This window comes from Rhipicephalus microplus, chromosome 3 (assembly GCF_043290135.1).
Source record: "Rhipicephalus microplus isolate Deutch F79 chromosome 3, USDA_Rmic, whole genome shotgun sequence".
In the NCBI taxonomy this organism is placed as follows: Eukaryota; Metazoa; Arthropoda; class Arachnida; order Ixodida; family Ixodidae; genus Rhipicephalus; species Rhipicephalus microplus.
The window spans coordinates 163167509-163180798 of record NC_134702.1 but is presented as its reverse complement, the minus strand read 5'-3'; positions in this window follow the sequence as shown (position 1 = coordinate 163180798).

Sequence of the window (13290 nt, the reverse complement as noted above, 5' to 3'; positions counted from 1 at the left end):
TTTTTTGGGAGGGATGACATCGTAATTTTTTTCCCATGAAGCTACTGCACAATTGGTCCTCAATTCTTTATCAAGTGCTTCACACAGCACTGGTTTTTATATATGTGCAAGATCACCAAGCTTTCCTAACGCGACGCGTTGGAAGACGCAAGCAATGCGTGCTCTTGTCAGACGGCCCCTGAAACAGAAATGTTAGGTTCGGTAACCTTTCTTCAGTTGAAAAACGTTTAGCAAAAGGATCAATGTCAACATAGCTTCCCAAATCACTCACACAACTAATCAACGAATATGAAGTGTGTATGACTGAAGTACCTGTTGAAATACTATTAAGCCAGTCTTATAGAAAATGCGTGTCAAATAGTAGCAGGTCTAGAGTGAGCCGGCTAATAAAAAAGAAAGGTTGCTTAAAATTGCGTGACGAAGTCTGTTGTTCACACTTGACAAAAAAGAACAAGTTCATTAAGGTTATTTCGGTTAGACTGTGATTACGATGGTGAGAAAGTGGATACGCGCTGCAACCCATTTTCAGTCTTCAAATTACATTTCCCAATAGGAAAGAGACGTTCAATGTGCTGGTGATTTGACTAATTATGAACATGAATTATTAAATCTACCAGCGTTTTTCAACTGCGTGTGCTGTGTAAAAAACCAGCTTTGTCCGTAAAGTCGCGAAAGATTATTAATGATAAAGCCTTAGAGACCCAAAAACTTCACAAATTGACCATTGGCGTGAACAGGAACGAAGGAAAAAAAAACTACCATTGTGCAACGTGATCGCTGCTTCACGTTATCAAATAGTAGCAGATGGACAAAATCGGTGGCGTAATAATGACATTACGTAACGTGGCAGCACGTATTGACGTCACTGCATGTCATCGTCGCCCTACCTGGGGCACTGCAAGGCGATGCGGACGGCGGAAAGCGTGAAATGTGTTCGTGGAAGCAGTAGGGGACCGCGTTCGGCGGCGACCGATACCACGGCCGCTAGATCAAGTGACTGTTTCGATACCGTAGAGGCGGTAATGGTCACTACAATCGAATGGGAACAGAAATATGAGGAAGAAGGAGCGTCTTAGGCGGGTGCATAAGGGACCGTGCGAGTTTCGGTAGAAAGCGGAGCCGCAGAAAAATGAGTGACACCGCTAGGAAAGCTTTGTTGCTTTTGTGTGGAAAAATTCTGTCTTGACATTTGCCATAGTAAGACGGGCGATCAATGAAAACGAATTCGTTTTTAAGCTTTGAGCTAATAAATTCACGTAAATCAACAGTAATTCTAACGAGCAGTGCCGCAGCGCCCTAAATATAGCAGAGCCAACACACCCTTAAACACACTTAAATATCGCAGAGCCAACACTGGCGTATTCAGGAAGAGAAAACGGAAGAGAATGGCGAAACCGATAAAGTCCTTCGCCAAGTCTACTTGTAGTATCCAGTTGTTCACATGAGTGTGAACAATGTTTCACTACTGTGCGAGCAATATGTATATGTTATATTGCATTGAGTGACCTTTAAGACAGGGGGTCTGATGGGCACTGATAATTATGGACTTTGCTAGTTCAAGTCTGTTTGAAAGCACTTTCGCAAAAATTTTGTAGTCAACGTTGCACAATGTAATCAGTGTGTTGCCGTTAACGTTAGAAAGTTTTTCGCTATCTGAGTATTTTGGGATTAGAAGAGTGTGAATTTTAGTAAATAATCGAGGAAGCGTCTCTAGATTAAAACTGTCGCAATTTAAAATGTCGAGGAGTGCAAGGCACAGTAACGATTCAACTGTTTTGTAAAACTCGCCCGACATTTCATTAGGTTTTGGCGTTTTTGTCAATGGTAACTGTTCAGTGGCCAGTTATATATATCTTGTATGTTGATTGGTGCACTAATGAATCCACATTCCTCGTCAGTTGCAGATCTTACAAATCAGAAAAACTGCATCACGAGATGTTCATTTTTGTTTTCAGAAGAGGCGCTTTGTATATATTTGTAGTAGGTTTCAAATTCTCACGTAATTTCACTGAAAATATTGACCAATAATCCTTCCGAATAAAGATGTGGTATAAACTTTATTTTAGCGTTGCGATATTCTGCAAGTAAGGCTTGATGTGTGAGCCCCTATGAATGCAAAATGGGACTGTTGCGTGATCTAACATGATACCTATAGGTATATATGTAACGCAGAGCGTCCTACCTTTGGAGTGCGTTTTTCCCGTTAGTGCATTCACTTGAAAAACAACCAGGAGCCTCACGCTCAAATTAATGTAGTTTTTGTAGATGTTGCTTTAAAAGCATCTTTTGTTCTAAATTTCTGTAAAAGCTCCTCACATATCTATTTTCTGTAGCTATTGCCAGAACTTCCTGTTTAAAGAAAATACCAGGCAAACAAAGGCATGTCGGCTGACAAACAGGCCCGCAGTGCTACTCGGATGCGATAAGTAAACTCCTGGTCGCTCACACTTCAGGTCTTGAGTTTCTAGAGTTCCCACTGTGGTCTGAAGTGCGATCGAATGTCGCTACTTGTTGCCCCACAACAATGCAGTGATCTGAAAAGAAAATGGGCTGTGTTTTGCACGAAATGTCACAAAAAATATGATAGGCTGAAATTTAAAAGCGATCAGGTCCCGTATGTGTTGAAACCCCTCCATGAGCACAAGGTTATGGTGAGAATCTACCAAGGTAGCCAAACTTTCAAATAAATTAGTACGCTGTGGTGGATCCCTAGACATACACATTGATTAGGTGCCACGGCAAATCATACCATATAAAATCACATTGTACTACCCGCCCCTCTTCGTCAACACTGTATGCTATGAAAGAATACAGTGCCCTCATCCTGACAAACAAAAAGCAGTCCGCCGAAAAGTTCACAGCGTGCGACACTAATACATCAAATGCAGAGTAGAAGATAGAGTTAAAATAACTTACTCTGCTTGCAAATGCAGTGAAAGAAACACACAAGCTTTAGAAACGCACGCGTCCTGTATACATGCTTTACAATACAACAGAAATATTGCACTATATATTAACACGGGGTAGAAGCGCACATTGCCATCGGCCATTCGAAAGCATTATTCTTATAATGACTTCATGGTTTAGAGCCAGTCACCCACTATAAAAAGCGGACACGTTACTGTGCTTATTCTTTTAAGGTCCCATAATGTGCATAGAAAGTTCGAAAATATTTCACGCACCAAATTTTTGTAGTAAGCAGTATCACTTTCGCGTTCGACACTTAAAGGCGAAGCTTGAGAATCTTGTCCAGGTGATTGAAATAACAATATCGCGAGAAAAGGGAGCTGTCGTAGACGCCTCAATCCGAAAAATGAGCACGGCTTCGAGGACTTCTTCCATGATAAAACTGGTTTCGGGAAAGCATAGTCCCAGCGTTATCTATTTTGGACACTGTGTCTGTCGAAGCCATATAAACTGTTTCTCTCGCTTCTCACTTTGGCGAAAGTCTTTCGACTCTTCCCGTGACTAGTGCGACTTGCGGCTCTTTTGATAAGGCTGCAGCGTTGATGTCCCTGTTGCGCGTAGTATGTACTGCTACATAGACTGACATGCTGGTGTTTTGTCAGTTATGTCTTATCGAAGAGCTCGCGTAAATGAGCGAACAATGGATTCGGAAAATGCTGCATCAAAAGATGGGTTCAGGACTAACCAGATAGAGTGCTTAAAGGTGCGCGGGGGGGAGGGGGAGTAGCGAAAAATAGTTGCGCGTAGAAACTTTCAAGAGGAAGGCCCGATGTTGCACCCACGGCAGTTTACAAGTCTGCTTTTAAGGCTTGAAAGCACGGAGACGTCACATGAAAACGTTAACCCCTTCGAGAAAACGATAGAGTTTGTGCTCGTTACGAAGGGGGATAATGACGCACACTTATCAGGCCGCACACTTATCAGATGATATGATATGTGAGATTTACAGTCCCAAAATCACCATATGATTATGAGAGACACTGAAGTGGAGGACTCCAGAAATTTTGACCGCCTGGGGTCCTTTAACGAACACCTAATCTGAGCACACAAGGCTACTGCATTTCCGTCTCCATCGAAAATGCAGCCGCCGCAGCCGGGATTCGATCCCGCGACCTGCGGGTCAGCAGCTGAGTACCTTAGCCACTAAACAACTACGGAGGGGCCCCGCTGTACTGTGGTTCCCATAGATGAATACACTCACCGAAAGTAAGGCTCCTTGCTCTACTACACCAATAAAACTTTTCTATGCAAATACTCTGGTTGAGCATCGTTGTTAGGGTGCAGTTGTAAGCGATGTCTAAAGTCATGCATCTCTTGCCTGGTATTGGTGGGTTAGTTCATAAATTAACAATGAGGGTGCTGCCTAAGGTGCTCTGCTGTGTTGTGGTCCTGTGCATCATTCGATGACAATAAACAGTGCAATGATTGCCTAGCTTTTTTATACATCTCGTTGATATAGATTTGATATGACATTCAAATGTATCCAAAACTTTGGAAGTAGGAGAATGAAATGTCGAACTGTTAGGAAGAGGTATCTTCTATTAGGCAATAAAAGGCGAAAATCTGCCGACAAAATTTTTCTTAGAATTAGAGCTGACAGAATTCTCAATGCCGGTCATTCAACGTTGAACTGCACCTATCTTGCTGCACAGAAAAATGCAACTTGTTTCGATAGCTTGACCTTCGCAAGATAGATTTATTCTACTAAGCTTTTAGTTTTTTCTGCTGATACACGGTACTTTCGGGACACAAGAGGAAGCTACGACAACTACTACCGATTACACGCAGCTCGTTCTTTCTTAGCAGATGTAGCCTTTGCCGCGTTCTATTTGGGAAAGCAAGGTAGAAATAGATCTGTTACGATGAATGGATTCAGGGTCACTTTGTCCCTTAAACGTTCACATAAGTTGTCTATATTTATATGATTTTTTAAATGCGAACCTTTATTTTTTTACTAGAGCAGCGCTGCATGCCTATGATATGAGCATACGTTATGGTAAAAGCTGTTTCTCGCACTAGACTGGCCAAAAGCGATAATTATGCCTAGTTCACGCTGAAACATCCGCTTTCTACAGCGACCGAACTTTCCCTGCCGCCGAAACGCAGCGTTGTTCGCACTGGACGCGCCCCGCGCCGCCGAATATGCCATCTACTACGGGGTGTTACGACCGCCATCGGTAGGCGCCATACTGTCGCTGAGAAGCGTAGCCGGGCCGCGTTCCCACGCCTGGAACCCAGGTTTTCTTGAAACCAGCGTCGAGAGCTGACGGGGGAGCGGCGCTCTTTTAATCCTCAAACAAGTAGCCGTCTCGCCGAATGCCTATGCCCGCCAGGTATTGTCCCTGCTAGCCAGCGGATGAGACGTCATGTCGCCACAAAGCTGTAAGCCGTTCCAGAGGGGACAACAAAGACAGCGTATTCCTTTGAAGAAACGGCGACCGCCGCCACAAAGTGCCCTGCTAATTGAGCGGACAGATTGGCGGACCGTTTGATGTCTGCTGTCCGAAGCTTGGAACCCCTCGACCAGCGACAACTGGTTGGCAGCGGAGGGATTCGAAGCTACAAGTGACAACAACAGTCGGCCCAAGAGAAACAGTTGGCTCGAGACATGGATCACGTATGGGTGAGTGCTTGGCTTTTCCTTTGAGTGAACCAGGTTCTAAAAGAGGATTAAATTTTAGAACTGGTAGTTAACTTTGCCGAAAGACTCAGTTTCGCCGTTTCGGAAAGTTATTTTGGAAGTAGCGAGAACTCAGTACGATCATGGACTTACGGGAGCTGCAGAAGTCAGACTTGTTGCTGTTGTGTGAGGAATTGGGGATCGATACAAAGGGTTTGGCACGAAAACCCATAATCATTCAAGCGATTAATGATTTGGGGGCTGATGATGAGGAACTAAGTGAAGAATGGGACCTCATCATCGAAAGAAAATTAAGAGCAGCTCAGATGGAAGGAAAGAGTGGAGACGAAAGAGAAGGCCTCAAGCTAAAGTTTTTCAAACAAGATAACGAATTGAGTAAGAGGCTGGGACCCCAGCGAGGAGTACTTCTCGAAAAGGAGGCAGAGTTCGAGATGTCTAGGTACATGCAGCCATATGAGGTATCATGGGATATGGGCCTGTATCTCAGACTCTTTGAACGAAAGTGTAGTCAACTTAAGTGTGAGCGAGACACCTGGTCTCAGAAGCTACGCACGGTTCTGCCCTGCGAGGCAGCGGACGTTGTTGCGCGACTCAGTGAGCAGCACGCGAACAACTATGAAATTATCAAAGCAGAGCTGATCAGAAGATTCGGAACTTCTGTTAGCAAAAAGAAAGAAAGACTCGCACAAGAGGCTGAAAGCGAGGCGCGTCGCAAAGCGCCGGAAGTTGAGGCGCCTCATAAAGCGCGAACGGAACAGATTGCGCCAGAAAAGGGCCCGCGAATTCTCGAAGGCGTCAATCTAGAGCATGTCGAGAACGAGCCCTTGGTCAGTCTCGAGGTAGGGACGATGTCGAAGGACGCTCCTTGCGTGGATGAAGAGGGTGCCAGCAGCCCTAATGGGCCCAGTAAGAGGCTGGAAACCTTCTTCGTGCCTCAGGGGGACCTTTCGACATTGTCAAATTTAGGCATGGTTAGCGCAGTGGCTGATGAGAGCAAGAGCGCCACGCTTCAGCAGAGCAGCGATGCCATCGGAGAGGGCCCAGTTAATGGTTTCATCAGCATTAACAAAGATAATTTGGCCCGGCAGTCCGTCGTGACACCGAGTATAAAATGTTTGAGCGTGGGGGAAAATGTAGCACAAGCTCCAACGAGCTTCCCAACTTCTGAGGCCACGACGCGACATGATGATGGCATCGAGAGAAAAGAGGCAAGTAAACATCGCCGAAAAAAAAAGAAGCGGAAGCGTTCGGCACTACCTAAGCATAGGACTAGTCCCACACCGTCCCGCGAAAGACGAAAGGGTAGGCCACTAATCCGTTTAAGAAAACGTCAATGGGGCTGTTCCTGGAGGCACAAGCGGCGAGCCAGGTGTGGAGGGAGAAAGGGAGGTGCGTCACCCCAACGAAGCGCGCGGTTCAGCTCGACGACTTCGGGAAAGCGGCCTTTGCCGAAGGGTCAGAGTCGAGAGGGCAGAGTGGCTGAATACCGCGTAGGGGAGAACACAAAAGAAAAATGGCACAGGCTTCCCCCCTGCTTCTGGTACGCCTTTCACATTACCGAAGAAAGCCGGCCGAAGTGCAGAATGAGGCGTGACGGCAGGACACAGCCTAACGTTCGTGTGTTTAGTAGCCTCAGGCCTGTTCGAAAACCACAGGGACCGCGACCCCATCGTGTGCGATTCAGGCAAATCTAGTATAGAAAAGGGGGCATGGTCAGTTTGAGTAATTGTTGCACGCGTGTGCTAAGTATCGTTATTCAGTGCAACATTGAAGATTCATGTTGGAGTCGTTTTAATTGTGTATAAGTTACAAGATTTGATGTAAAGTTTGCAGAAAGAAAACCGCCGAACTAGAAGTGCTTTAATCAATAATGCGAAAATATCGAGAAGGTAAAAACAGAAAATTGTCATTTTTCTAGTTTTTTTTCAAAGGTTTAGTGCGACATCGTATGCCTTCACTGCCATGGGGATGTGGCGTGAATGAGCATTTGAGGAAGATGTTTGCATAAACCGAATGATTTCATAAATTGATGAAGTTTGGCGCGACACAGTGGAGTTGTCGTTGCGCGCATTAAGAATTGAAAGTCATATGGGCACAATTTCAGCATAAAACCTGTGCATTATTGTGAGGTGATATTAATGCGTATCGCACCTAGGATTATTTTTGTGTTGTACACAGAGAATTACAACATAACGTAAGGATGAGCAATTGGACAAATTGTGAAGGATTAAGCTTTTGGTTAGTAGTGCCGTGCGTTTTGCAGCGCTGCAGGAATGAGAATAATTGAAAACGCTCTGAAGAACTGTGGTTTTTTTTTATCAAAGGCGCTTGCAAAGGCTGGTAACGTTAACCGAACAAACCTGCTAGAAGGCAGTGTTTGTTACTTATTTGTTGTTGCCTTCTTTGAAGAAGGATTGATCGAGTGACCATGAGAAGATCATCAAGCTTTCCCTAACCGTTGAGGTAGACCGTTAGGTCACAGCTTAGGTTAAGCTTTCGGGAGGCTGGTGAGCCTAATGACTCAGTAGTAGACGGTTATTGGTACACGTAAACAAAGACTGACGTTGGAACAATCTTAGCGCTCGCTGAGTCCGGAACCGAACCGATGCTCTCAGCGGGACAGAACCGATGAAAGTAATCAGTGCTTAAAAGGAGGAGGCAGCCTTAAGTGAAGAGGCAATACTGGTCGTCATCCGGTTTTGAAAGCTTCTGTTGACTACCGAGAATTAATGGTTCGGTGTTATGTGAGAGATCGAGGCCTAGGTGCCGTTCTATGTCAGGACGACAGTGGTAACAAGCAAAGCTGCACTTTACTTGAGCCAGAAATTGGGCTACAGGAGATAACGTACTGCGCTTCAGGAAATGAGTGCGCTTGCCTTGTGTAGGGCATTCATCAGTGGCAGTGTTATCTCAAAGGGGCTAAATTTAAAGTAAGAACATACCATTTTTCCCCTTACTTGGCTTCAAACCGTGACATCAAAGAACAGTCGCCTTGTAGGGCGAAGCTTGATTCTTCAAAAGTATAATTATGGCATTGTAAAGAGCAAATTGAATGGAAACGCGGACGCGCTCAGCCGCTCTTTCTAAACCATTCTGGAGTGCTCTTGGTGTAACAAAATTGATATTTTAGTTTTTTCGTGCATCGTATGCAAAATTTTAAGGTAGCACGTTTGATTTCTCAGCACAAGTGAATCCTGAGAGTTCTGAGTGTGAGCTTTTGTTAAAGCTAGTAATTAAAATTGGTTTGCTATCCCTCTTTTGGCTTGGTTTGTTCGAAGGGGGCCGAGTGCTTGCTTGTACATGTGGTCGAGTATCAGAGATGCTGTCGAAGATTCGGCGATCACCCGGACCATGCCACAAGCGAAGGCCAGTTCTTGGCATCCAACTACTGACCCTTTCGTCGTCCCTGCGAGCAGCAGTGTTGACCGCTGCCCTCCGTGACTCATCTGGCGAGGGGGAAGCTGTTACGACCGCCATCGGTAGGCGCCATACTGTCGCTGAGAAGCGTAGCCGGGCCGCGTTCCCACGCCTGGAACCCAGGTTTTCTTGGAACCAGCGTCGAGAGCTGACGGGGGAGCGGCGCTCTTTTAATCCTCAAACAAGTAGCCGTCTCGCCGAATGCCTATGCCCGCCAGGTATTGTCCCTGCTAGCCAGCGGATGAGACGTCATGTCGCCACAAAGCTGTAAGCCGTTCCAGAGGGGACAACAAAGACAGCGTATTCCTTTGAAGAAAGGGCGACCGCCGTCACAAAGTGCCCTGCTAATTGAGCGGACAGATTGGCGGACCGTTTGATGTCTGCTGTCCGAAGCTTGGAACCCCTCGACCAGCGACATACACGACGAGCAAGAGCCTCTCTGGCGCCACCTTTAAGTGCAGTGATCTTGACTCGAAATTGGCTGTTCACGTGCGCCGTGCATGCTCGTACCCCTCACCTGTTGTGTGTGTATGTGATTGGTGCTCCACTGAAGAAGGAGGAGCCCGAGAGGGCTTATAACCGCGCCGCAGAGTGCAGGACGTCGCTCTGAACCAAGAAAAGGTTCAACCACCACGTTCGTAGTTTGTGAACGCTCTGAACCAAGTAAGGGTTCAACCACCACGTTCGTAGTTTGTGAAGGCTCTGAACCAAGTAAAGGTTCAACCACCACGTTCGTAGTTTGTGAAGGCTCTGAACCAAGTAAAGGTTCAACCACCACGTTCGTAGTTTGTGAAGGCTCTGAACCAAGTAAAGGTTTAACCACCACGCTCGTGGTTTGTGAACTCTTAACATCATGCTGTAAATATTTGTAAATAGTGCCATAAACCTGTTTGTTTTTTCGTATCCCCATCTTGTAAGCGGTCGTTTCCTCAACCCGAAGCTACACCACGCTACCACAGCACCCCGGGATCACAACAACTGGTGATCGGAGGTGGGATCACAACAGGGGCGAACATGGGATGGATGCGCTGTCACACGGTTGTTGTCGTGGCTCGCAAACGCCGCTATGCTATCCGGTGGTGTATACTTCGACGATTCTCGTACGCAAGAAGCAAGGAAAGACAGTACTGCTTACTTTGCTTGCAAGTGGCTGTCTTGTAATGCACGAAGAACAGATTGATTGATTGATATGTGGGGTTTAACGTCCCAAAACCACCACTTGATTATGAGAGACGCCGTAGTGGAGGGCTCCGGAAATTTAGACCACCTGGGGTTCTTTAACGTGCATCCAAATCTGAGCACACGGGCCTACAACATTTCCGCCTCCATCGGAAATGCAGCCACCGCAGCCGGGATTTGAACCCGCGACCTGCGGGTCAGCAGCCGAGTACCTTAGCCACTAGACCACCGTGGCGGGGCACACGAAGAGCAGAAAAAACACCGACGCCAGCGGCGTTGGTGGGTTCGTTTTTCTCTGCAAGACCGCAACAAGCTCGGTCACGCCAACAGCAAGCTCGGTCACCTCTTCCACGAAATACGGATGCGAAGTGGGCACAGAGTAGTTTAAACTCCCGTTGGTTTCAACATTCAGTTACGTGCACTGCGTCATAACAAGTGAGTAGGGCTTCGCCGCCATTTTTCAAAATTCCTTGACTAGCGCTCCTATTGGTCTGCAGTGACCGATTCGGCGGCAGACGCCGCAAAAATCTGTCCGAGAGCGATCGGCGCGGAGAGGGCCCTTTCGGCGTATCTCGCCGCCGCCGAACCGGATTCGGAGCACTTTCGGCGGCCGGAATGCTGAGTGGGAACGCGGCCTTAGTGTATCAAGGACCTTGAATGGGTAAGATAGGTGGCTTCACCTTCGTTCAGTCGTTGTGCCGTTTTTCGAGGCCCATTTCTTTTCAAGGCTAAATAGGCCAGTGATTGTAAACGACAGCGAATATGTGATGACGAAACGCGCACATGAATCTCGTGAGCACACTTATGCCATGACGACCTAGTTCTCTGTTACGAAAGCGTATGTAAGCATGCCTAGAATAATAGTATATTGCCAATTTGAAAGCCTAATTACGCTTTGTTTGCTGAGGAGTACCGTTGAACCTAAACTCATCGACGATTAAGTAATGTGTATGGTATACCCTTGATGACTGACCTGAAGGTGTGACAATGATGTAGCATATGGGGAGCAGGACAAACCGACGTTCATGATGCAGGATGCGAAGTCAAAAAAAAAACGGGCGCCGACCGAAGACGTTGTTTAGAGTGGATCAGATGGTACCATAAAGTTGTTGGGTCAAAATTTCTCTGCTGGGTTACGGATTTCTCGAAATTTAGCGGACGGCTTTGTATACCCTCAGGCGTGAGAGGCTTCAGCACCGCATGCTCTGCACGAGGTGCGTTCTTTAGATGCCGACTGACCATCAAAAAGCGTTGCCAATGAACGCCATCATAATGCCACAATACTTCCGGCCCCATCACAGTGAAAGTGCATGATACTCAGCGCAAACCGCACCTTCAGTGTTCTAGAAGTTTCCCGACTGGAGAAGGTAATGTGGTTAACATTACGCGCACGACACGAACATTACAAATTATTCTAGAACCTACGTGGACGCTAGCCATAGCGCTAGCATATTCGACGGCACATGCATAAATGCCGACGCACTTCACCACTTGTCAGATGATCAGCAGCCGAGGCTGTGTTCACCACTATGAGTGCCATTTTGTATTGCTGTAGTCTGACATTCAGAGACCCGGCCACAAGTTCAGCCGGATCCGCCAACATTCCTGTTTTTATCAACCCAAACCGACTCACCCATCTGATCCACTCTAAACAACGCCTTCGGTCGGCGCCCCCCCTTTTTTTTTGACTTCGCATCCTGCATCATGAACGTCGGTTTGTCCTGCTCCCCATATGCTACATCATTGTCACACCTTCAGGTCAGTCATCAAGGGTATGCCGTACACATTACTTATTCATGGTTGAATTTAGGTTCAACGGTACTCCTCAGCAAACAAAACGTAATTAGGCTTTCAAATTGGCAATAGACTATTATTCTAAGCATGCTGACATACGCTCTCGTAACAGAGAACTAGGTCGTCATGGCGTATAAGCGTGTTCACGAGATTCGTGTGCGCGTTTCGTCATCACATATTCGCTGTCATTTACACTCACTGGCCTGTTTAGCCTTGAAAAGAAATGGGCCTCGAAAAACAGTACAACGACTAAACGAAGGTGAAGCCACGTATCTTACCCATTCAATGTCCTTGATACACTAATTATCTCTTTTGGCCAGTCTAGTGCGAGAAACAGCCTTTAACATAACGTATGCAATATCAGAGGCATGCAGCGCTGCTCTAGTAAAATAATAAAGGTTCGCAATAAAGGTTCCCAACTCATCCACCTATGATTCGTTAATTGCTTATTTCATTTCCTTGTGAGGTGTAAAATATAGCTACTTGATGCAAAGCTTATAGACCAGAATTACTTGGTCTCGTAAGAAGGACACATGAGGCACTTTTGCGGCCCCAGTAGATGACCCAGTGGTCCATGTGTTGCGCGGAACACAGCTAAAGCACGCGTGGTGTGCTTGGCATGAGTTATGCACAATCATTGGTATCCATTTTTATTTAGAATATTTTAATCCCGAGCGGGCTATTACAGGCGTGGGAATGAACATTATACAATAAGAAAATACAATACTATGTACAAATCAGCTCGAAACGACGCTGAAAAAACGCCTGACCAGCGCTGAACGCACAGCACCGTCACAGCGAAAGCCAGAAGAGCGGCCTTTCAAAGCATTTTATAAACACCCTTTGGGATTATACAATCACAATACTGAGGCCACGCTCGCCACAAATAGTCACACATGTTGTGTAGTAGGTCATCATTCACTGTGCTATCCTTCGTCATTTTTTGAAGAGTGGTATCCGCTAGACACTTGTTAGCAATTTTGTGCAATGTTTTAAGCAGTGCCTGACGACGATAAAGTAATATGCCTGAAATGGGTATGCGCCACAGTTAATAGGTGACCTAGAACAATTCTTCTAATGGGTTGGAGCATTGGACGACCCACTCGTTACGCAATTCACATTTTGTGACACCTGGCTGTGTTTTTGGCGTTCTAAAACGCTCTATTACTCATATTAACACGATTCCGTTCCCGACATCAAGCCTGCCTAAGGCTCGTTTAGAATCAAGTTACAAGCACTGCTATGGCTCAGTGGTAGAATTCTACCACAGAGCCACAGCAGTGCTGCCCGCA